The sequence below is a fragment of the Melitaea cinxia genome, chromosome 24, assembly GCF_905220565.1.
Source record: "Melitaea cinxia chromosome 24, ilMelCinx1.1, whole genome shotgun sequence".
In the NCBI taxonomy this organism is placed as follows: Eukaryota; Metazoa; Arthropoda; class Insecta; order Lepidoptera; family Nymphalidae; genus Melitaea; species Melitaea cinxia.
Window position 1 is genome coordinate 1,321,578 of NC_059417.1, and position 26,131 is coordinate 1,347,708.

Consider the following 26,131-nt stretch of genomic DNA (forward strand, 5'->3'; position numbering starts at 1 on the left):
ACAAAATGAATCATACCAACTACGGTTGTCGTAATACGATCTTGACAAATATTGGCAAACATACATATTTGTTCCTGGGTGTTTCCTTCTGGGATTTGACCCGGAACACAAATGTTGACTCAATATTGTAAGTTGATGACTGGCTTTTTATTGTATATTTTTAGTTAATTAGGTTATATGTAGCAGAAAATACGGATATTGGGGATTATTTCACAACTCAGTGGGTTATAATGTTAAGAACATTATTTATTTTGTAAAACAAACGCGGAAATTAAAAATTTTGACAGTCAAATTATTAATCAAACTTTTTACACATTGCGCACAGTATGAAGTACAGTTTTATTTTAAAATTATTCTTACTGCTTACATTTTAACAACTAGTTACTTAACAGTATGTAATGTCTAACTTAAAACTGTGTAAATAATGTATTTGTGTAATGAAGTATTAATACATAAAAATAATTAGGTACGTAATATATTTTTTTTTCAAAAGTTCTAGTTAAATTTTAAAATTAAAATACAATTATTAAAAACTAGCTGACCCGGCGAACTTCGTATCGCCTAACAGTCGATTCTTTAATTTTTTATTTTTTTAAGTTAATAAGTCAACAATTACATTATGTCAAAAATTAAAAATTATAAAACTCACAAAATTCTTTTAATAGTCACTAAAAAATCACAATGAAAAAAAAATTTTTTTTTTAGAATTTTTCTCTCCGTAAGAACCATCCTCGTACTTCAAGGAATATTTTAAAAAAAGAATTAGCGAAATCGGTCCAACCGTTCTCGAGTTTTGCGCTTAGCAACACATTCAGCGACTCATTTTTATATTATAGATTCCTCGAATTTAATTATCAATTTGACATCTGTCAATATGTACGGATGTTAACATTGCACTCGCGGAAACATTTCGACAAGATGGCGGCTATCCCAAAATGGCCGGGCAAGGTCCAATGACCCATTATCTCTGAATAAACTTACCTTGGGTTACCTTATGTTAAAGGTTGCGTAAAAAAAAAAATTACAATGTTTCTTTATTACCTTTCTTAAATTTTAATTTTAAGTTTCGACTTAATATTTTTTTTTTAATGTAAATGATAGCTATAAAAATAAATGTAAGTAATAGGCGTAGTCGTAATTGTTTTTTTTTAAATAATCCACTTTGTAAATAACTTTGTCTTGTGTGAGTTTTCTATTATTGTTCACGTCAGATGTATATATTTTTAAACCAAAACACTAGATTAGTTGGTTAGTTTTTGGTATAGGAGGTTTCAACAACTCATTAGTAAGCCGTCGGTCTCGGTCGTTATCATGTACACCTGATAGCGATCGTTACTCATAGTAGGGAATATTGGAGCAGCGCGGTGGATTAAGCTCTGATCCTTCTCCTACATGGGGAAAGAGGCCTATGCCCAGTAGTGGGATATTACAGGCTGAAGCGTAGTTATTGAATTAAAATAATTTTATGTCAATTTTCATAAATTAAAAATAACGTAAGATTATTATTACATGCCTTAAAATGTACCAACTAGACCCAAATTTAAATGACAAAGGTGGAACAACACGCATAAATATTTATAAGTTTCCAAATGTACTATAAAGAAAATAAAGTATTTTTGTACAAATATAAACTGTATAGCTCAGTTTCATGACAATATAATTCACGGAACAGGATTATTTTTTTATACATTTAAATAAAAGGTCGCGAATTCTCAATACTTCCCTGTTTCTGTCAATTAAAATAGTTTTGTTTTAGCGTGATTTTAATATCGTCTTAATTGATAATATGTTTCACATTACTTAATATTTTATTTTATTTTTAAATTTATAAATTGTTCTAATAATTGTGTTTGCTCGCAAACGAAAAAAAAACCGACTTCAATTACATCGAAGAGTAATACAACGTAGATCGACGAAAAAATAGTAATATTTTGTTCGTATTCCATATAACGCGACATTATAAAATTGTAGAATTATATAATGTTCTACTGTTATTTCTAACATTTTGTTAGCGACATGATTGTAGGCAGAAATTTCATAAAAGGCCCGTCGTCGATTCGCGCGAAGCGCTGACATCGCTTATTACGGCGGGTTTTTTAGTTGAAGCGGATTTATATTGAATTACGGTTTATGTCTTTTTTATTAAAAATATGTAATGTTCATGTTTTCACACAGCTCCGATGCACGACTGGACTTTACCCCTTCAGATCAACTGTCTAAATAGGCACAAAAAGGCTTACTAGTCTAAGAAATATATTATTACTATATCAAATTGTAAATAAATGAATGCAATAACGCCAGCTATCGGAACCTAATTGCGTTATTAGAAAACGTCTGAACGCCATCTCTAAACAAGGTCATTCGTTCAGTAGATTTTACTGTTCAATTTTTTCATTCCGGGGCCTTAAATGAAAATCGATTCTTAAGGAGAAAACTCCAAAAACAGTCAAGTAAATACGCCATATCAGATATAGCTCAAAAAGTTCGAGTCAAATCTCAATTATATTTAAATGGGACCACATGACAAGCACCACCTATCAATTAAAAAAAGAATTATCGATATCGGTCCACCCAGTAAAATAGTAATGAGGTTAATATAACCTTGGTCGACGTAAAATAGCCAAGTAAATACCCAGTAATAGCGATAACTCAAAAATTAAAAGCTCAAATATATTTATAACGAATAAACTGCTACTCTCTACTCTAGTGGAATATTGTAATTTGATCGATAGTGAACGAAGTAATTTCATTAAATTTTGATAGATGGCGTTGTGGCAAAGTATTGAACATGACCACAGCCGTCTTAACATCGTCATGTAAATACGTGTCATCAAAGATTACTCAAAAATTGCTCATTATATCTCAATCATATTTAAAACGGACGACATGACAAGTATTAGCTTTTAATTTATACAAAAAAGATCAAAATCAGTGTACCCAGTAAAAAGATATAACGTATAATACAACGTAGGGTGACGAAAAAACCGTCATGTAAATACGCAATATTAGATATAACTCACAAATTACTAATCAAATCTCAATTAAATTTGAATGGGACCACGTGACGAATAGTAGCTTATAATTTATATAAGAAACGTCAAAATCGGTGCACCCAGTAAAAAGTTATGAGGTATAATACAACGTAAGGTGACGAAAATAATGTCAAGTAAATACGCGTTATCAAAGATTAATCAAAAAGTAGTTATCAGATCTCGATAAAATTTATATGTGACCACATGATAAACATCAGCTTTCGATTAAAGTAAAAATTATCAAAATCGATACACCCAGTAAAAAGTTATTGCGGATTTTCAAGAGTTTCCCTCGATTTATCTGGGATCCCATCATCAGATCCTGGTTTCCTTATCATGGTACCAAACTAGGGATATCCCCTTTCCAACAAAAAAAGAATTATCAAAATCGGTACATCCAGTAGAAAGTTATGTGGTATAATACAACGTAGGTCGACGAAAAAAGCGTCAAGTAAAAACGCATTATTAGATATAATTCGAAAAGTAGTTGTTCGATCTCAAATAAATTTTAATGGGACCAATTGGCACACACCACCTTTCGATTAAAACAAAATTTGTCGAAATCGGTCTACCTGGTCAAAAGTTCTGATGTAACATACATAAAAAAAAAAAAAAAAAAAAAAATACAGTCGAATTGAGAACCTCCTCCTTTTTTGGAAGTCGGTTAAAAATATTTTGATTATCCTCCTATTAAAACTTTGTCCTATTTAAAGTTATTGATATCTGAGGAGTAGTTTATGCTTTTTGATGTTAATTGATTCTTTTTATTTGAGAGTAAAAATTATTATAAATATATAAATAAATATATACCTATTTTTAAATAGTAAATATAGCAAAGATATGGCCGTAGTTTCGATCCCTGCTTAAGACTAATGTTTTTTAGGCCATGCAGGTGTGTATCGTTTTTTGGGCTATACACAGTATTAACATCCTTCTGGGGACTGTTGGCTGTGAATATTTTATTAATTTATTTACTTATCTAGGTTGGAGCAGTTTTAATTATCACTATTACGCAAAATATTATATAATGAATTGATTAAATTATTAATGAATAATCATTAAATCTTTTAAGATTTTATTTTTCGCGTTTCATCTTAATTATGTTAATCAGTCCGAATACATTATTATTGAATAACACATAGTAGTGGTTCACCTTGACCATAATGTTCTACGTCCACTGATTGCGATGCAATTATCCGCTTCGAAGCTATTAAATATAGCTGTAATATTCTACCTCAAACGCTGTTTTATGACCTAACAAGTTTTTAAGTATTTACAGTCACTATTAACATTTTCATTTAGCAACCCGAATGGCGAAGTATCCAGTGTGTTCCTGAGGTGATTAAGCTAACCAGAGCGCCCGGGACGATTGGGGAAAGGGTCGGCAACGCACTTGCGGTGCTTGTGGTTGCGATGCGTGTGGCTTCTATAGGCTACGGTAATGATTTACTAAGCAAATTAATTATATACAAATAAAACAAAATCTCACTGAATCTAAATAATTTGCAACTCACAGATTTTGAAATTTAGCACAGGAAAGTAAACAATACAAGAATTAGCTTTAAAACTAAACTAAACTTTAGACAAGTTTGAAATTTTTGTGCAACAGGGTATAAACGTCAGTGGAAACTGCGAAAGACATCTACTAACCCAATAAAAGTATACTATAAAGCGAGACGTTACTATATATTATATTATTTACTGGATTGTTATCCTATGCTGTGTAAAATGACAGGTCGAGTGGACACCTGTAGGTCTTAATGGTCTAAAAATATAGCCTATTATGCAATAGCAAACGTGTCTGTGTGTCGTGATCATTATTATTAAGAGCCTCGATAACTTAATAGATTTGTTGAGGAGGTATTTACAATTGGCTCTAACATTGGTTTAGTTGCGTAGGGTTGCCATCACTTAAATTATTGAGGTTAGACCACAAATTCTAAATAATTTAGTTGCAATAGCAATTTTATTCATTCTGAATTTACGTCGGATGTCTAGAAAAGTGGATACTTGGCTGTCCTAGCAATATTATTTTTAACTAATTTTAATAACGTACTTTTGAAAATATCTATAAAAGTTTAGGATATTTACAAACTTGTGCAACACCAGGTTGAAGATATGAAGGGGAGTCAAAGGAATGTGGACGGAGATACAAAGGAAAGCAGAGTACAGGCTACTTTTCGATATATTTCTTACTCAACTCTACCTCAGACTACATATATTGTCACCAAAGCAAATGCTGAAAGGCAATGAGAAATCAATATTAGCTTAGCGGAACAAGCTGTAACTGTAAACGCAACGCTGATTATTCTATTTGAAATCACTCCCATATCTACAGATTAATTATTGAACTGAGTGACAAGTTTTTAAACTTGACATTCCTCCTCTTTCTAGTATTTGTAAAAAATATCGATATCTTACATTTTTCAATCTCAGAAACTAGATGGGCAGTATGCATAACTGATAGAATAACCTGAGTCAGTATAGCCTAAAGAAGCCTGTAACGCCCGGTACATCATAAGCGCCTTGCGAACCCTAACCCTGACTCTTCCTAGAAATTTCATCTAATATACTTACCACACTGATTGAGAGCAGCATTATTTGGTTATAATCTACAGTAAGGGACTTCTGTACTATTATGTCGAGCGGCTACAAACTTTGACCAATATATTTCGTACCGTACTCTACTATAATTGTGATAAATTCTTTTATTCTAAAATATTACTATTATATTGTACTTTATTATTTTTTTTACACGCATAAATTGTATTCAAATATTCTAATCAACTTAAATTTATATATCATAATAAATAATTCAAACGAGCATTTTTTTTGTCTACATTGACGTTGATAATTTTATTTACGTCAACTGTTTGACAGCTAATTTTTATATGAAAAAAAAGTATTGTTTTTACTATTCTCCACGCAATTTTTATTTATTTTTCGTTTTTTTTTTTTGTTTGTTTTAAAACCCTCCGTGGGCCTTAAGGAATATACAAACAAATAAATTATCAGAATTGTTCGAGTCATTCTCGACTTATGCGCTTAGCAACATTCATTTTTATTTATATAGAATTATACAATCTCAATTTAAATCACGTTCTGATTGCGTATTCTCGCAGTTCCTATAATTTAAATAAATGTGGACCTAATGATACTTGTTAGGTATGACCATCGGCCTATTTGTCATAATATTACTCACAGGTAGCCTTGTCAACTGACTCCTACGTTTTGTCGTCAAGACTAAATATGTATTTATTGTGCAAGTGGAAGGGATTTGTTTAAACATTTACAATTTTGTTATATCAATAAAAGTTTATTATATTTGTTTTATTATTAATTATACTTGCTATGTGGCTTCTTGTACCTAAATCAGTTTGAATTTTTGTTGACGTTATTTGTCGTCAGTCACTTTCTATATTTGATTATAAGTTTAAATATATCATTTTGTCTTTTGTATTGTAATAGACGTTAACCTCTTCTATTCATACAAAATAACAAATGTAATAAATCTCAGTTTTTTACTATTTCAACGTACCAGGGAATCATAAACACGAAGCGATTTTATAATTTTACCAAGCGATGGAATCTGATCTAAGTTAACCATCTGTTTCTCAGTCATGTCGATACCAGGAGAGCATAAACATGAAGACGTTGATCGAACCAATTAGTATGAGTGATACGGCTTCAGAGTGCGTATAAACGGATCGTGATAAACATAGTTATTTAGCATTTTGTCAGCAGTAACGCATTCCACACACAGAGGCGATAACTCGATAACGATTAGAGATCCTTCTCAGAAGTTTTTATGTAAACGATTTAAAAAAACAAGCTCATCTCATCGTAAAGCATTGTTTATTAACTTTAAATCACGAGTGTAATTCCGTGAAATTTGTGCAGTATTATTTAAGTGTTAAGTCTTTTTATTTATATTATTTCCTTGACGTGATCAAGGTTGTTTCGTAAAATGATTATTTAAATAAACAGTTAAGGAAAATATGGACTATGTAATGTTTATTTTGTAAATACAGTAAAGATTTAAGATACTTTTTTTTGAACAAAAGATTGTTAATAGATCTGTATCACTAAGACTTTCCCTGGGTTGTATTATGGAACCTAATTTTAACAAAAGCTTTTATAAAGACAGATATAAAAAAAATATAGTTTAAAAATTGAACGAGTCTAGAAACAATGCGTGTGAAACTGCAGGATATATCTATATCTAGTTCAAGATGTAGACGTCATTCGCGACAACAATGTGGCTTCCATTGTCAAATTCTTGTCATAAGGTCGCGGCGCCCACGCGTTGTATAACGGCGTGTGAAGTTCAAGGGGATAGGACAGAGCTGCCTTGGATGTACGTATGTAGTAGTTGACAGATTTTTGAAAATGAATTTAATCGCAAAATAGGGTATAGAAAGAAGATAAATAATAATAATAATAACAATAATAAATAAATAAATATCTTATAACATACACACACGGTCGTCTGTTCCTATGTTGTGTTATAGGTATAAATATATATAGAAATTTTAAATACATATATAAATATATAAATACAAATAATACACCCCGACTCAGGTGGGAATCGAACCCGCAACCCGCGGAACAGAAAGCAGGGTCACTACAAACTGCGCCAACGAGCTAGTCTGACGAGCTAGATAAAGTAGTTAAGCATGTAGGAGCTAAACTCTGTGTCGAGTGGTTTGCGTTATCATATTTTTTAAATTATATACATTATTAAAACAAAAAATTCAATAAATATGAAATGTTTAACATAACGTAACAATTTGCATGTTACATAATTAGTTTGTTTAAATAATTTTATTCTTTATGAGATGATTAGACAATCAATATGTTTGACAAAATCACACAGTAAACGGTAAAAGGAAAAGAAAAACTTGACGAACTTTTTCAAGTGTGTTCATTATTAAGGCTTAAAAATAGGTAAATGCTAAGGCTATCGTTGCTATGACAGCTTAAGTGGTATACAGATTTGACATTTAAATCACGACTTTTGTTTATTTGTTTACAGTGCTCAGTGACAGTAGCAAAAATATACAAATACTTGGTATTTGATACTGGGAAAATATATCGATTTTTCTAGAAATTTTTTTCTTTATTTTTAAGATTTGGCGGTTTTTAAGCATGTAGTTTTTACACCTTTATATACCTTTATTATACATTTTTTTCTCTGAAGGGTGGTAACGCAAATGCAACTTTTATTGTTGTGGATTTCTGGGCAGTAAAAACAATTAAAATTATGTGGTACACTCCACCGAAAAAAATTGATGTGTTTGTTAGATTATCTGTTGCTTTAATAAATTGTTAATTTAATAATTTGACATAAATTAATCCTCATTAGATATATACTATGACAAGGGCAGCTAGCTGCCTAGCAATATTTTGTTGTTAATATATTCTTATACCTTGTTCTCAGTGCATTAAGCTGTAAGTAAATTTTCCATCTCGCTCGCATTTCTCCGACTTGATTTACATATACTATTACTAATAAAATGTAGTATACGCTCTATCACTCCTTAATAATGTAGCTTTCTGTTAGTGAAAGAATTTTCATGATCGGATCAGTATTTGCGAAGATTACCCCTTACATACAAACAAAGTTAGAAACGTTACCTCTTTATAATATTAGTATAGATATATATATGTTCACTTACATAACACTAAAAACTATCTGATATTATACAAGTTGTCATAAAGTTCAAAAGCAATTTATCATCATTTATATATCAGATTTTAGCTAACATTGATACAATTAAATTCGTTAACATTTTCATGATATTAGAATAACAAGTTTATTTGAAATGTCAGAACTATAAATGTCCCTCAATTATACAAAAACCTAATCAATGATGCAGTAAAGCTTTTAGAAGGAACTGCTTAACATATCCTGTTCTATATTATAAGTAAATTAACGCAACGATCCCCAGAAGGTTATAATTTATGTCCTGGATCCGGCAACACACTACACAATCACAAACGTCTAGACAACGACGAATATCTACCTATCTGGTTCGTTTAGATGTTTGTCATCAGCGCGCTGCGAAACAGCTACGCCGGCGCCGACGCGTTATCAAATATTTACTTATAACTAGCTGTCCCCGCGACGTCGTCCGCGTGAAATTTAACAAAAAAGTTATTGTTCAGTTCGCAGAGTTATAAAATAAATAGATTTCTAAAATAAAAGTAGCCAAAGTTACTCCTTATTACATCAGCTATCTGCCAGTTAAAGTCCAGTCAAAATCAGTCCAGCCGTTTCAGAGATTAACCGGAACAAAGAGACAGACAGATAGACAAAAATGGTATAAAATGTTGTTTTGGTATATGTACCGTGTATAGATAGATCCATATGCATTTAGTAAAAAGCGGTTATTTTAATATTACAAACAGACACTCCAATTTTATTTATTTGTATAGATTAAGACATAAGAAATTTAAGAAGAAGTTTGAAAATACTCTATCCCTCTTTTTTCAATCGATCTTACTCATCCATTCTCAGACTAAATCCTTCTGCATAACCTCCAAACTCTTATCAGAATTGTTCGCTTCAGCCTATCGCACTAACTGTGTCCAGCCTCCAAAGGCTATCTTACGAAGATCGTCGGTCTAAGGGGCCTGAGGGCGTCCCATACTGAGTCCCTCCCCCCCAATCTAATCTTAAAGACATCCTACAGCGCAGTGCAGGATTCAGCAGTTCTTAATGATTTTTATTACTATTTAAAATATCTATTACCTTTTTTTTACTATTTACCACAAGAACATAACACAAATTGGGAGCAGTATTATTTAGAAATACACTTACAGTACCAACACAGTGTATGATGGCGTTCCCCAAGATTTCTGGCTACGTTAGCCATGATTTAGTATTATTGGCATCGGGAATGCAATTAAAATTTCGTTTGGCTCGACGCCAGCCCCGCAGCCGTAGTTACGTCGAATGCATACAAAGAAAACCTTGCCAAAGTCAGTTCCGTTTTACGAAACATTTCGTGTCGCTATTTAAATAAGTTATCAAAACTTCTATTCATTGAAGTAAAACTTCTTTACGGATGCTTGACTTGGGGAGTATGCCGGTGATTGCGTGACGAGAACATTTTTTATACTCAGGAGGTATTTGTCGTAATAGAGAAGAGGAAAAGTCCTAGAATGTCTGTTTGTTTGATAAAGTGACAGAATAATCTTTTCCGTATGTAGACAATATTAATTAAAATATATTTTTTTATTTTTCAATTTTTTTAACCTTGTCATACTACTAAACTACTAAGGGCCATGAAGGACTTTCAGCGTTTCTTTATACCAGCCTTTCCCAAAGTGGGCGATAACGCTCCCTTGTGGGCGCTGCAGGCCTAAAGAGGGGTAAGAGACTCAGAATAATGGTGACGTTTTGTAGAGGCTTGGGGGCGATTTAAATCATGCTTCACATTCGTTTTTATATTAGAACCGATTATGTTTGTTTTATTTTGAATAAAAGATACTCTGTATAAATACTATAAAGTTGCGTTAGTATAATCATTCTCATTGGCAGGTGTAGCCCGTAAGAGTTAACTTGAGACGCGAGCGTTGCTGTGTAATACTTACTGCGCTTAGGTATCAAGTTAACTCTTGCGAGTTATAGCAAAAGTCTCGTTTAGGATTAATGTTTAATCTTCGTTAATATAGCTCGTAATAATTAATTTAATTTGAAGTTATAGTTAGTTAGTTAGTGACACCGCGTTGGCGCAGCAGTCACAGCCATGGATTGTACCTGTTGTGCTGGCGGTTACGGCTTCGATCCCCGCACACGAAAAACATTTGTATTGGCCATACAGGTGTTTGCCGTGGTCTGGATGTTTGTGCAGTCCTAGTATGAGTAACGATCGCTATCATGTACACCTGATAGCGATCGTTACTCATACTAGGGATTATATCCGCCAACCCGCATTGGAGTTGGATTAAACTCTGATCCTTCTCCTACATGGGGAAAGAGGCCTATGTCCCGTAGTGGGCCGTTACAGGCTGAAGCGAAGCGAAGTTATAGTGGTTTTTAAGTTAATGAAAAACTGGGGGGCACTATAAAATAATTTATTCTCAAAGTGGGCAGTAGACAAAATGAGTTTGGGAACCCCTGCTTTATACCATTATAATATTTAGTTGTTTCAAGTTATTAGAGCGCTCTGTATGTGTAAAGCAAGCGTTTATATGTATTATTATTATTATTATATTTTTGTAAATAAACACCTCATACTTAATAATACTAAGTGTCAGAGTCTCCTGTGTCAAGAGTTCGGAAACACAACATAAACACACAGAAGCACAGATCACGCAAAAATATCTATGGCCTAAAAGATTGTGATATTGATAACAAAATCAAAATAGTTGTATTCATAACGGCTTCAAGAGCACCTACGAATCGCCATTTTAATTTTTTTTAATTATTTCGAAAAGTGAAGAAATCACCGGTTCGTAATTCTGATTCTGTAAAGAAGAACCGGTAAGAAACTCAGCAGTTATTCTTTTAAAAATGTATACATAAATTATAAACTATGCGTTACTAAGTTCATGATATAAAAATAAACGTGACATGTGAAACATATACAAAATTATATAATAATTTGCACAGTTAATATTAAATTCTTTAAATTATTCCGTGATTTCTACAAAAACAATGGCTTACAATGCGGAAACATCTGATTGGTCAAAATTAGCGTTTATTTAGATTTTAGCTTGAAATGTCAAAATTTAAATATAGATTGTTATGAATTTTTGATTCGCATGTAAATTATTGCGGTGTGTTAATCACAGTTTAGGTCAAGTGACCTTCGTCATTGAAAATTCAAAATGCGACTTTAATGACAAGTGAGAAAGTGAAGACACGTTTCTATCGAAGCTAGCTTCTGAGCTAGTAATATAAATTTATTACATCTTCTTCTTCCTCGTTCCCTCAATGATGAGAATCGCTACCACGAGTGATACGTCTCCGTTGAAGGTGATCGTAAGCAGCATGTGTTGCACGGTGCAAATTTATTACATAAGCACATAAATATCAAAATAAAATATTACTTCATTCAAGTTGATTTCAAAGTACATTTCAATTATCTCGTTAGTTGTAATTATATTCAAATTTATAGTTGATAGATTTATGGTTACAGTGAAGTTACGACTGATTCGGAATATCGAAGGAGTCGACAAGAAATACTGCCGCGAATTTTATATAAAAATACTAAATTATTCCCTATAAAATTACTCTATAAAATTCCAGTGAGTTTTGTATCAAAATTGAATTTAAAAATAATGATTTGCTATTAAAAATATATAATATGTATTTTTTAATGTTGTATCATAAAAAAATAAAAAATAATATTTTTTTTAAAAATTTTTTTTTGGGTTGGACTATTCTTAACATTTAGAGGGATAAAAAATAGATGTTGTTCGATTCTCAGACCTACCCAATATGTACACAAAAGTTCATGAGAATCGGTCAGGCCGTTTCGGAGGAGTTTCACTACAAACACCGCGACACAAGAATTTTATATATTAGATTTAATTTAAATCAATCTCTGAATTCGAAACTTAAAATTCTGATATAAACACGGCAAGAAATTCAACATTTTTTAGCCTACAAAAAAAAAAAAAAAAAAAAATTTGTTATTACAACAATTATATTTGCAAATTACAAAATTTATTTAAGTAATAAATAGTTTAAATATTATTTTAAACATACATCAGTATATTTTGTACAATTTTAAATTTATAAAACGACTTTTAAAAAAAATACAACTTATTATAATTTACGATATCAAAAACTAAATAGCGTATAATTTATAGACAACATAATAAATCTATGCTAAAATTAAAACTAAGCGTTTTTGTTTGAATGGCATATCATTTAACAGTACAGTTTTAAAAATACGTTATAAAGCCTGTTTTTCCAGGAAGTTTTAAATTTAAATGCTAATATCCTGTTAACTATGATTTCTAAAAAAAATATTGTTAGTGTTATTGCTGTCATGCGGACGTAATTTGTAAAATAATTATTTATTTATCTATAAAAAATAACGTATAAAAAAATTCATTGTATTATTCGAATAGTTTGAAGCATCTTTTTTTTAATATGAATAGCAGGCAACTTAATTATTGTGTTTTTCTAACATTGTTTAAAATTTATGAAAATTAAATTAAAATTTTATCGTTATTTAAATATTTGTGATATTATTTTGAAGTAAATTTATTACTACTGAAAAGAATTGTGTAACAATTCGCTACACAACCGTTTATTTTTTTATTGCGATATAAGAATGACATTTTATTAATAGTTTCATTTTTCTCGACTCATTAGCGATTTGTTAGATTACATTCGCTCGATTCAAGGTTGAAATTATTGCTTAAGTTAAAATATATAAATATATATTTACAGAACAATATTTTATTGTGTATATATATATATATATATATATATATATATATATATATATATATATATATATATATATATATATATATATATATACTGGCAAATGTACGGTTGGCTTACGTATATTGTTGGCCCTCCGGCCCGCAGGACCAACAAAGTACCTATGTAAGATTATAGACGTTTCTGGTAGAGGCTGGATGAGGATTGATTGGAGGTGTAGCTGGGTGAGGTGATTTTTAGGAAATTGGGAAGGCCTATATCCAGCAGTAAACTGTTGAAGCGAAAAATACACCCACTCAACGCCCCCTCATTGAAATGTAAATGTGTCGGGGGTACAAAAGCATAAAAAACATAATCACAAACGCTCAGATTTACACAAACATAATTATATCGTAATCACGAAAGGTAGCATGTCAGCCATTTGCCTTGACTACTGTGCAATGATGCGACCAAAGTGCCATGCTGTGATAAATGCACAAACAGATAAGCTTATTTATTTAAATTCAAGTATACTTGTATATTTTAATGAGTAATTAAAAACTAGACGGCATTTGCATCATCTCATGTTATCTGGGTAGTGTTCCGCTGCTGGAGGTCAGCATGTTATTTCACAGCCTATGTAGCTTCTGGATAATGCACCTTTCTACTTAAATATTAGTTTTTAGGCGCACAATTGGCGTTTTCATTAATCTTAGAAATAATCAAGTTGTTAATGCAACGCACTAACAACTGATCGTTAAAAAGATGGAACTGTAATTCCATGAGGACAACGCAACTAGCATTATTTAAAACTAGCTGTGCCCGCGACTTCGTGCGCGTGGAATTCAACAAAAAAGATATTATTCAGTTCGCAGAGCTATAAAAAAAAAAAAAAAAAAAATTCTAAAATAAAAGTAGCCTAAGTTACTCTTTATTACATCGGCTATCTGCCACTGAAAGTCCCGTCAAATTCGGTCTGGCCATTTCTGAGATAAGCCGGAACAAACAGACAGACAGACAGACAAAATTTGTAAAAAATGCTATTTTGGTATATGTACCGTGTATTACATTCACATGCATTAAGTAAATTTCGTAAAAAGCGGTTATTTTAATATTACAAACAGACACTTCCATTTTATTTATTTCTATAGATATTTATGCAAATTCATATAACAAAATATTAGGAAATGCTCGTATATTGTAATCAAGTTGTGAATCATATTTTTACTCGTAACTGACTAATTACAAAATTATTCTGCAGTTTTAAATTAAAACACATTATTTAGCTGGAATATATTGTTGTTAAAAATATTATAAATTATACGTATTTTAATTGTTTTGTCTCAAATATAAAAAATAATAAACTACACGATACATACGGCGGTCTCACAAACATGTCAATAAAACGCGGGAAGTCAAGTAAATGTTATAAATATAAATGTTATCTCTGTTGTGCTTTTAAACGTGTTTAATTTTTAACTGACTTCAAAAAAGGAGGAGGTTTCTCAATTCAATCGTATATACATATATTTTTTATGCGTGTTCGCGGATAACTTTGCAATTTATGAACAGATTTTGATAATCCTTTTTTTTTTGTTGGAAAGGAAGGGTGCGACTATAATATGGAAACCAGGATCTGATGATGGAATCCCAAAGAAATCGAGAGGAGCCTTCGAAAATTGTAAAGGCGATTAGTGCGTTTTTTTCGCCTACTTACGTTGTATTACTTGTCGATGTAATTGAAGTCGGTTTTATTCGTTTACTAGCAAACACAATTATTATAATTACTTCTATTACTGTCATTATACATTATTATTTATTGTCTATACACAGTGTGAAAAGTTTATTTGTTTTTTGAAATGCACTAATCTCAATAAATACTGGTGCGAATTGAAAAATTCTTGTTGTCCATACTTATAGCCTATTCACCGAGGAAAGCTTTAGGCTATTTTTTATTCTTCGAATTTATGCCATTTTTGGCGCGAACTCGTGGAGGTCTATGTCCAGCAGTGGACTCCGATAGGCTGAAGTGATTATAAGGGTGAAACCGTTAGGTACAGCTAGTGTTTAAGTATTTTAACTCCCTGTATGGATTTATTTTGTAATTTATTTTCGTAAACAATCAAACTCACTTACAACTTTAATAGTAGATACTGATAGTTTTGTGCAGTACGTGACAGGCGAGCGCGACCTTGTTCGTGCGCTGTTCTACATACTTGAAATAAATCTATCTGCGAATGCAAGTAAATGCCGAGGAATAAGTTTAATGTCTGCTGTGTGGTTACGGCAGTAAGAATATAGCCACCCCCTTTCTTCCCGTGGGTGTCGTAAGAGGCGACTAAGGGATAACACAGTTCCACTACTAGATTGAAACTTAAAAAGGCCGACCGGTGGCGGGATAACCATTCAACTGCTGGTTTTGAAATACACAGGCCGAAGACGGGCAGCGGTGTCTTCGGTGCGACAAAGTCAGCTCTGCGATCGCCAACCCGCCTGCCCAGTGTGGAGACTATGGGCAAAACACATGAGATCCTGCCATTTTTTGGCGTGAGCTTGTGGAGGCCTGTGTCCAGCAGTGGACTGTATTAGGCTGAAGTGATGATGATGAAGTTAAATGTAACTAAATATATAACTCTAACAGTACTTTTGAATTGCCCAAAGGTGTGATCTTCTGTAAGGTGGAGGAATTGTACAAAACTATTAAGGAAAAAGGAAAAATGTTCGCTTGACTTTTTGAATTGCAATTCGTCCACAATCATTGCATGATTTCTGCAATCGCATTGTTATCGCAAATACGAACAATCAATATAAATAAGACGACAAACGTCATATAAAATAGACACAAAGAAAATACAACTCAGTTCAGTATAGAGTACATAAAGTAGTTAGTATTCAAGCTGGCGTTTTGATCCTGTATAATTCATCGTTCGTTTTCGTTATCGTAACGACACAATGTGCTCGGTACATTTGTTTCAAGCTGTAATATAAGATATAAATTTCAAAGCCATAATTTTTTTTCTACTGTCTATTGTCTATTATTTACTATTCTTATCATGACAATCTTTATAGGATCTAAGTGTAGATGTGACCTCTTCCCTTCATCTACTTTCCTGGTATGTTACAATTTTTTTGTTGTTTCTTTTTTTTTAAATTAGCTCTTAAACCTCATTCAAGGATTTTCTAGGTCAAACGCGTGTGACCTAGGAAATATATTTATTAGACTCTCATGCTTGTGATCTGCCCACTACAGTTATGTCACTCTATTCTCTCACTGTCTAATGATGACGATGGTCTAATTTTTTGCACCATTTCATCAGCCAAATTTTCATTTTTTCATTTTTGGTTTACTCCGCGTTAAGAAGTGTTGATGCAGATGTAGCGGACGTCACAGGGGTAATAGAGCGCTCATACGCTATAAAGATGACGGCACTGTTGAGTTGAAGTGCGTATTCTGGGTTGTTCACCGGGCCCCCCATTCCTAATATTATAATAGAATTACAAAAAATCAAGAATTCCTATTACATACTTTTTATACAAAAACGAAAGATCTATATTTATATTTTCAATACAATTTTTTAAACAATAAACGTCTACTTAATAATTGACTCAATTGGCAGGAAAACATTTAGTTATATGCAATGTAAACTGTTTGTCTACAAATGGTAATCTTTGTAACAATGTAATCTACATCTCACGTAGAGTTACCATCTTTGTATTTGAAGTCTAGGACAAATTAAAAAAGTATAATATTGTTTCGATGACTTGATGAGCGTAAAACATATTAAGCTATTCTTGAGTGTGATAGCTGAGTTCCACTAATATTTTGTTATTTATAAATAAGTTGGCAAACAAGGTTACGGGTCTCCTGATAGTAAAACTGGTGAAACACCCTTATTACTTTTTTATTCATCTAGGTGGACAAACAGTGTTTCTCACCTGATGGTATGCGATTTCCGTAGCTTATCGATGCCTGCAACACCAGAAGCATCGCAGGCGTGTTGCCGACCCTACCCCTAATCCCCGTCAGGACCTTACCTTACTCACCACAAGAACACAACACTGCTTGAAAGCAGTATTCCATAGCTGTGATCTTCTGTAAGGTTAAGGTACGTCCCAAGAGGGGCTGCCAGATTTTGAGCGTGATATTTCGTGCTGTGTTACCTTAGTTTGAAAGTTTAATTTTAAGTCTATATCCACGAAATACATAAGAAATGGTTACAATATCTAACGTCGACTAGATGACCAATAATGAGAAACCGCGTCTCAGTCTAAGAACAAGGCGACCTTGGTTCTGTTAGATGCCCTATCTCGTCACATAGTTTTTATTGTCTCCAATTTGTATTACCTTTTTATATAGCTTAAAGCCATGTATGGACTAATCGTTCTGTACTTTGTTATGTTGGACATTAGTAGGAAAAATGGAACAATGTTATATCTATACTAGCTGACCCCGCAAACGTTTCTTTGTCAAATATGTTATTAACCCGCTTAATCCCCCCCCCCCTCTTAGGGGTATGAAAAATAGATGTTGTTCGATTTTCAGACCTACCCAATATGCACACAAAATTTTATTAAAATCGGTCGAGCCGTTACGGAGAAGTTCATTGTTTAACACCATGACACGAGAATTTTATATATTAGAAGTAGCTACAATAATAGAGAATAACCATGTTTACTACGATTCAGTCTGTAACATCTCGGCATAGGCCTCTTTCTCCGTGTAGGGGAACGATCGAGCTTACGAGCTTGATTCACCACGATACTTCACTGCAGTTTCGCTGATATATTCCATACTATGAGTTACGATCGCTATCAAATGTATATTACAACAACCATGACCGACAGCTTGCTAAGTTATTACAACGAAAGATTCGTGTTTTTGAATGTTTTTAATGGAAAAACTGAAAAAAAACTAATTAATCGACTTTAAAAATTCGTTTACAAGGAAAGTTTTATATCCGCCAACCGCGCCAACAGCGTGGTGGATTAAGCGTTGATCCTTCTCCTACATGGGGAAAGAGGTCTCGTGCCTCGTGCAATCAGCTGCGAGCGGAAAGTTAGGTACGTACAAAAACGTTAAATTGTAATAATATAGCCTCGTTGAAACATGCCACCAATTCGTGACACGGCGGACGCGGTTCAAGGCCACTGCGCATGACCTGCATTCGTCCGACACGCGACTTGTCACGTCATTACTTGTAGTGTTAAAGGTTTTTTGACGTGACATTGGCTGGTACGAAGTTTATTTAAGTAAGTATTAGCCGACTTGTCGGACATCATTCTACCACATTTTTTTCTCGTCTTGTTCTGACAATAATAAACACAAAAAATGAGTTGTTCAATTTAGTGTTGATCGAAAGTTATGCGCATTTTAATTGATTTTAGTTTAAATCATCATCATATCATCTATATGTGTATCATACACAATATATGTATGTGAATAAAATTGCACATTGTGTAAAGTCGTCGTAAAGAAATTAAACTATGGTAACTAATTCATAAGGAATTTACAAGACAATTGGTACCTACTCCAGTAGCTAAGCAAAAATAATATCCAGTTTTTAGTAACAACGCTAAGTACTATGGCAATAAATAAACATATCAAAATAAAATCTCTCATACTCAATGGAAAACAAATGAAGATTGTGAAAGGTATCACTTAAAGTTCAGTGAGAGCTTCTGGGGGATTGGGGGTAGGGTCGGCAACGAGCTTGCGATGCTTCTGGTGTTGCAGGCGTCTGCGAGTTACGGTAATCGCTTACCATCAGGTGAGCCGTCCGCTTGTTTGTCGACCTAGTTGTATATAAACGTGGGGTGCATTTTATTATATTTTCATAACTTTTTACTATATTTTTATAAAACTCCGCACATAGATAGTTAGTTGCAAGTACAATAATTGTTTCATTTAATATATCAAGCACCCTACGCTTTTTACTCTGAATTGAATTATTCTCTTAATAAGTGTCTCTATTGTATAATTATGTATTTATATTATATTTTTATTATCTATATGTTTAGATTGTACACGCTAATTTTGCGACTGTTTTATAAGTTTCCTGTAGCAGGACTACTGGAAGAGATTCCATCATGGGATAAGTAGTGTCTTTGTACCAGCATTGTTTATAAGAGCTATTTTTCCTTTTGCTATCCTAGTGTACATAAATTGTTAAATAAATAAATAAATAAGTTAAATTTTATGATAATTTTATTTTGAAGTAATAAATTATGATTGATTGTTCGATCTTCTACTACTGTAATATAAACTCTTTGTAATAAAAATATATTTATTTTCTACTTTTTAGCTATTAGCTATAGCGTGGTTGTTTTTAAAACTATAATTTATTTTTATTTTTTTGTGAAAATTTCGCTCAAAGATTCCATTACATACATACATACAACCCAAGCTAATGAAAGCGTGTTAAAAAAAGACAAACAAGGATCTGGGCTAGAACGTACGAGGCTATTGACTTTTTTGTACAAATAAAATAAAATAACAACGTAAAATATGCATTTTATATGTTTACTAATGGAAACGAGAACTAAAAGATCGTTGAATAGATGATTTTTAAAGATTAAAAAATAATTTATGTTTGTTAATCTGATTTTCCGTTATTTATATTTTATTTATTTTATAAAACGTGTTAAATTAATGTAATATTACTATTTTATTGTAGTTTTGAATAAATAATTCACTTATAAATGTAGAAATTTAGAAGAAAAAAAAGATTTTGTTTATCATTACTTAATTAATGTTTATGTATGTATTTGTTACATTATATTTATGCATGTATGAAGAAGTTTTATAAAAAAACATTCTGTTACTGGTTCAAACCAGTATAACCTATAATAAATTTCACATCAATATTTGTGACGACGCGTTAGCGTACTGACTTATGACTGTTGTGTTCACGGTTGCAAGTTTGATCTCCGCACTAGCATACATTTGTATTGGTCATACAGATGTTTGCTGCGGTCTGGCGTTTCTGTATGTGTATTGTATGTGTTTCTGAACACAGGAGTAAATCGTTGTGGTAGCTGTTGAGTATGAGGCGTTGATTTATTTTATTTATTTTTATTTAATGAAAGTTAACCTAATAATAAAGAATAACACACTATTTTTATCCCGTCATTCCCGTATGATAGGAAGCTACGCAGACAAAATCGTAAAACGCAGATAGGTTTTTAATTTTAAAAAAAACATGTCCGACAACCGCAAGATGAATAAGAATCGATATAAATAATATTTAATTGCAGTTATATTATATCATGTAAAAGGTACGTAACTTTAAATTAAAGGCCTAATTTTTTATAACTTCATAAAAAGGAGGATTTGCTTAGCGTGTCGAGGTGTGATAGGAAGTTGAGAAGGTGATATATTAGTGAAGATAGAAAGGAAGAGACTTACGTTTTGTAAGTTTTACTTCAGTCGTGTGGTCTAAAGTAATCTCATTTTTATTATTATTTACATATCATTACACTACTTGGGTAGCACACAAGCATACCCACTTAAATAGTAATAGTATGCGGATACTGTAGCCGATAGACGCCTGCAACACCAGAAGCATCGCAAGCGCGTTGCCCACTCTACCCCTGATCCTCCTCAAGAGCTCTGGCCATCTAACTTACCACAGGAACACAACACTATTTGACAGCAGTGTTGTTTATTATGTATCTTCAAACTAACGAAATCGAATTCTCAATCTATTTGCTATTTTTTATATATAACAACGACCCACCCCGGCTTCACACGGGCGCGAAAACTATCAGTGTTCCTCTACTATACTACGCATGCATTATACATGTGGCTACCAACCACATCGAACTATTATTACTTAAGTAGTAATAGTAATTCAATGAGGCTACTACAATATAACTTACCTGATATATTCGATTGACACCTTCTGAGAAGACTTTTATTACGACATTACAATAGTCCCGAAAGTGGTGACCCCGACCAAGAACAAGACCCTGAAAAACAAGAGAAATCCCTGCTCGTGAAGAAAATAGATAAATCAAGAATTACGACACTACAATAGTCCCTAAATACACATAAACCTTCCTCTGGAATCACTCTATTTACTAAAGAAAACCGCATCAAAATCCGTTGCGTAGTTTTTAAGATCAAAGCATACAGACAGCGGGAAGCGACTTTGTTTTATACTATGTAATGATATATAATTGCACTTACATTACGTAGGTACGTGGAAACGATAAATTAAAATCTAAATGTTTTTATACCTGTCATCCGGTACATTGTAATAAAATTGCCACCGTTAATAACAGTACAAATTCGTAAAACAAAAAAGCATTTGAGTCATACAATATCAAATAGTGCTTTAGAGTATTAATAAGTATAATTTTATTTTTATTATCATATTATTTGACGTTGAAATTATTTGCTCAAGGAACCGATGTCTAACGAAAAAAAGACAGAGGGCGCTGTGCCGGCAACTACACGCTCATTATAGAGGGTAGAGGGGAAAAGAATCATCTCATATGAGAGAAAAGTTCAAGAGGGTCCAGCTGTATGCTATAAATATCAGTTCAAAAACCTTCCAAATCGCGCTGGTGTATATAAAGGGTATGAATGTAGCAATTGTAGATGAATTGAAGTATGCCGAGTTAAAAAATTTAATATCATTATCAACTAAAGTAGTTAATTATCGAAATATTTCAACAACTACGTTGTACAAAATAATGTAGTAAATTTAACAAACTTAAAGAATTAGCATAAGTAAACGTGCACTAACAGTGATTTTATTTCGTAAATCTGTGAATAGTTGTTTTATTGATTTATTAACGTTTAATTTTATGAACAAATATGTGAATAACAGAAAACCAACTAATAATATTTGGCGCTTCCTTTAAGATGATGCCAATGTGGCGCCACCCTTATTTATAGTTGACTCCATAGACGTTGTCTTGTCTGTAATACGCGTGAATTTTTATCGTTACATTTTTTTTTAATTTTCCACTTTCGCGCGCAATTTCGTAAGAATCTTCTATAATGTAGTTATTGAAAAACTAAAAAGGAAGACGAAGTCCTCAATTGAGTGAGTAATAAATGAACAGTACCAATAAAAATTAAGGGTACCAAAAAGAATGGATAAAATAGTCTTAATTTGACTTAAAAATAATTTTTTTTTCAACATTTGTTTATTTACTTTGTATGCGATATGCGATTTCGACATACTATAATATATAATAATTTCTAGGTATGAATTATACAAGATTTCTAAATGTCGATTCTTAAAACAAAAGATGCTACTGTACAAATAATACAATTATTGTGTGTATTTATTAATTTTTGCAATAAATTTGGTGCGGTACTCATATTCATATAAAACTGTAATATGTAAAAGTTAAATAAAAACTTTTATTTAAAAATTATAAGGAACACATACTTTAATAACATTTTACGTTGATGAATACAAATTTAATTAATTAACACACGAAGGTGTAATAATAATCGTTTTTTAATATCATATAATAAATCGACCGTTTATTGTAATATGAAACTTTGAATAGTTACGGGTTTCTGTAAAGAACTCACTATAGACAGCGCCACGGTTCGCTAAAACCTAATATAAAAATCATCGTATCAAAAATTTCGATCTAGCGGGTACATCGTTCCATAGCTTAATTGGCTAGAGCGCCGACACGGTCAGTCGGAGATGCAGGTTCGATCCCCGCTGGAACGGAAATGTTGAGAATTCCTAATGTGTGGGTAACATAAAAATAAAAAGTGTGGTACCATGATAAGGAAACCAGGATCTGATGATGGAATCCAAGAGAAAGCGAGGGAAACCCTCGAAAATCGTAGTGACGACTAGTGCGTTTGTTAATTTTTTTCGTCAACTTACGTCGTAAATCGTAATTACTTGTCGATGTAATTGAAGTCGGTTTCTTTTTTCGTTTGCGAACAAACACAATTATAAACGTTTATCTTTTATTATTTTAATATAAAAGGAACAAAACTTTTTGCCGTTACATTAATACTTTTAACATAAAATTAACATTTCAACAGTATCTTGATAAATATATGCAGGTGCGGAAATAAAGTTATTGTAACCTACAGATAGTGCGCGCGTCGCGTCCTTGCGCCCACGCAACCTGATCTTAGAAGGAGGTAAACTATACACAGTTACATTATTTGTTGTTAGAGTAATTTGTAATATTGTTAAAGATTTAATATGAAAGTAAATGCTATTAGGTTTTCTACATATAATACTTGTAATGTTATATATTTGATCTTTAAAAGTAAATATAAGATATTGGTACCTAATGAATACTTTAGAGACCAGAATTCCAATGTATTTTGTATAAGAAAGATTTACAAATAATTATTCCTTAAGTTATACAATATATTATACAATGTAAGTACATATTTATGGTATTTCACACAGACGACTGGCTACTGGTTCATTCGTATTTTACCAACATTAGTGACATTTTTACTCAGAGTCAAAATAAAAACAACATTCTAAACTATTTATTTCAAAACACAAATTATTTCATTTGAATCGTGTCATCTGTCTTAATAATAATACATTATAAGAGCGTCTCCCTTCTATATATTAGTATGTTATTAAGCTTATTACTCTCGATGATTTTTTTACATATTACACTTAGTTGTGATTTTGCATATAATATAATACTTTGCTGTGTGTGTTTTTGTGGGTTGTTGCTGGCAGTAAAGAATATAGTCACACCCTCTCTTCCCGTGGGTGTCGTAAGAGGCGACTAAGGGATAACACAGTTCCCCTACCACCTTGGAACACAAAAAGCCGACCGATGGCGACCGAAGATGTGCAGCAGCGTCATCGGTGCAACAAAGTCAGCCCTGCGGTTACCAACCAGCTTGCCCAGCGTGGTGACTATGGGCAAAACAAACAAGTTCACGCCATTTTTGGCGCGAACTTCTGGAGGCATATGTCCTGTGGACTGCGATAGGCTGAAGTGATGATGATGATAATAAGTACTTCTTGCACTGCTTGCCTCGCTGTATGAAACACTTAGGTAATCGTGACCATGGGTTGACTGGAAGAAATCTCTTTCAGAGATAAGGCCACCTTTGAAATAAACCTTATCGTTATGTTATGATTCGACGTTTTTTTTTTTTCTTTTATATCACTAGGTCGGCAAACAAGCGTACGGCTCACCTGATGGTAAGAGATTATCGTAGTTTATAGACGCCAGCAACACTAGAAGCATCGCAAGCGCGTTGCCGACCCAATCCTCAATCCCCCAGGAGCTCTGGTCACCTTACTCACCAACAGGAACACAATACTGCTTGAAAACAGTATTATTTAGCTGTGATCTTCTGTAAGGTCGAGGTACTTCCCCAGTCGGACTGCTCCAGATTTTGAGCAGGAAATTTCTACTGTGCCCTACCTCAGTTAGATTCAAATTCTACGTGTATTTTTAAGTGCAATATAGTATAATATAAATAGGTACCCACTTCCTACTACGAAAGTATCAAATACAAGTTCTCGTCTATAATCCTAATCACAAATCGGTATTAGAATAACGCTTCAGCCTCTAATATCCCACTACTGGGCATAGGCCTCTTTCCCCACGTAGGAGAAGGATCAGAGCTTAATCCACCACGCTGCTCCTGCTGCTGGTATTAGAATAAAGTTAAAAAAAAATGTTGAATCATTCTTGACCATTCTCTTAATTGAGGACAAAAACTTTTACACATTATATAATATAATGACAAGTTATATAAATTTGTTGATGACTCTCAATATTATTTTAAAATTATTTGATGACTGGACACACAATTATTGTGTTTGCTCGCCCACGAAAACAAACGACTTCGATTACATCGACAAGTAATACAACGTAGATCGACGAAAAAATAGTCAAGTAACAACGCATTATCAAAGATTACTCAAAAAGTAGTCATCAGATCATGATAAAATTTATATGTGACCACATGATAAACATTAGATTTCGATTAAATTAAAAATTATTAAAATCGGTACACCCAGTAAAAAGTTATTGCGGATTTTCAAGAAGTTCCCTCGATTTCTCTGGGATTCCATCATCAGATCCAGGTTTTCTTATCATGGTACTAAACTAGGAATATCTTCTATCCAATAAAAAAAGAATTATCAAAATCGGTAAATCCAGTAGAAAGTTATGCGGTATAATACAACGTAGGTCGACGAAAAAAGCGTCAAGTAAAAACGCATTATTAGATATAACTCGAAAAGTAGTTGTTAGATCTCAATTAAATTTAAATGGGACCAATTAACACACACCACCTTTCGATTAAAAAAAAATTGTCGAAATCGGTCCACACGGCCAAAAGTTCTGATGTAACATACATTAAAAAAAAATACAATCGAATTGAGAACCTCCTCCTTTTTTGGAAGTCGGTTAAAAATTAATAAACGCACTGTCCTCGATTTCTCTGGGATTTTATCATCAGATCCTGGATTCCTTATCATGGCACCACCCTTGAGATATCTCCTTTCCAACAAAAAAAGAATTATCAAAATGGGTTCATAAACAACGAAGTTATCCTTGAACATACATAAAAAATATATACAGTCGACTCTCATTAAGTCAAACCTGCGATAATTCGAACCTCTCTATAATTCAAAGTCATCATGAGTTCCCTACAAAATCTCTTTATATTTCGAACTAAATCAATACATTTTTAATAAACTTGTTAATTCGAACGAAAAAAACCATTGCC

The 26,131-nt window shown here is 32.6% G+C and overlaps 1 protein-coding gene and 1 long non-coding RNA gene across 2 annotated transcripts in view; one reads left to right on the top strand and one right to left on the bottom strand.

Annotated features, from left to right (window-relative positions):
• Positions 1 to 26,131, bottom strand: part of LOC123665630 — a 104,232-nt gene that overhangs the window by 51,640 nt on the left and 26,461 nt on the right. The gene's annotated exons all lie outside the window — the stretch shown is intronic.
• On the top strand, positions 59 to 24,507 carry LOC123665631. Its single transcript, XR_006745088.1, has 3 exons — positions 59 to 70; positions 7,694 to 7,698; positions 24,402 to 24,507. It is a non-coding gene; the product is annotated as an uncharacterized LOC123665631 (long non-coding RNA).